Below are 1646 nucleotides of genomic sequence, written 5' to 3'. Positions count from 1 at the left end.
GAGTGGTACGTAATCCTGTCTTGGAAGTCATGTTGCTAGACAACAATGAACCTACGAGCTATGGAGAAGTGATGGTGGGCCTGGATTCCGATAAATGGCTTGAGGCCATATAATCCGAGAGAGGATCCATGTATGAAAACAAAGTGTAGACTTTGGAAGAACTACTTGATGGTCGTAAGGCTGTTGAGTGTAGATGGATTTTAAAAGGAAGACGGACAATGATGGTAAATGTCACCATTAAGAAAGCTCGACTTGTTGTTAAGATGTTTTCTGACAAGTTCAAGGAGTTGACTACGGTGAGGTTTTCTCACTCGTAGCGATGCTAAGAGTCTGTTGGAATTATATTAGCGATTACTGCATTATTTATGAAATCTTGCAGATAGGATGTCAAAACATAGTTTCCTCGACTATTTTCAGAGGAAAGGTTGTATGTGATACAATCGAAAGGTTTTGTCAATCCTGAAAAGATGCTAATAAGGATGCAAAGCTCCAGCAATCCTTCTGAGGACTGGAGTGAGCATCTCGGAGTTGGAATGTACACTTTGATGAGATGATCAAAGATTTTGGGTTTATACAAAGTTTATGAGAAACTTGTATTTCCAAAGAAGTGAGTGGGAGCACTATAGAATTTATGATAAATATATATTGTTGATCAGAAATGACGTAGAATTTCTAGAAAGCATATAGGGTTATTTGGAAAGTGTTTTTCAATGGAAGGCCTGGATTAAGCTACTTGAACATTGAGCATCAAGATCTATGAGGATGGATCAAAACGCTTAATGGTACTTTCAAATGAGCACATACCTTGACATGATCTTGAAGGTGTTCAAGATGGATCAGTCAAAGAAGGAGTTCTTGCCTGAGTTGTAAGGTATGGAGTTAAGACTTAAAGCTCGACCACGGCAGAATAGAGAGAAAGGACGAAGGTCATCCCCTATGCTTAAGACATAGGCTCTACAGTATGCTATGCTGTGTACCGCACCTGAAGTGTGCCTTGCCATGAGTCATCAAGGGGTACAAGAGTGATCCAAGAATGGATCACAAGACAGCGGTCAAAGTTATCCTTAGTAACTAGTGGACTAAGGAATTTTCTCGATTATGGAGGTGGTAAAAGAGTTTGTCGTAAAGGGTTACGCCGATGCAAACTTTGACACTAATCCAGATTATTCTCAGTAGTAAACTGGATTCGTATAGTAGAACAGTTATTTGGAATAGTTCCAAATAGAACGTGGTAGCTGCATCTAGGAGATGACATAGAGATTTGTGAAGCACACACGGATCTGAAAGGTTCAGACCCGTTGACTAAAACCTCTCTCACAAGCAACATGATCAAACCCAGAACTCTTTGGGTGTTAGTCACATGGCGATGTGACCTGTGAGTGTTAATCACATGGCGATGTGAACTAGATTATTGACTCTAGTGCAAGTGGGAGACTGTTGGAAATATGCCCTAGAGGCAATAATAAATTAGTTATTATTATATTTCCTTGTTCATGATAATCGTTTATTATCCATGCTAGAATTGTATTGATAGGAAACTCAGATACATGTGTGGATACATAGACAACACCATGTCCCTAGTAAGCCTCTAGTTGACTAGCTCGTTGATCAATAGATGGTTACGGTTTCCTGACCATGGACATTGG

Source organism: Triticum urartu, chromosome 1, assembly GCF_003073215.2.
Source record: "Triticum urartu cultivar G1812 chromosome 1, Tu2.1, whole genome shotgun sequence".
Taxonomy (NCBI): Eukaryota; Viridiplantae; Streptophyta; class Magnoliopsida; order Poales; family Poaceae; genus Triticum; species Triticum urartu.
This window is presented reverse-complemented; position numbering follows the sequence as displayed.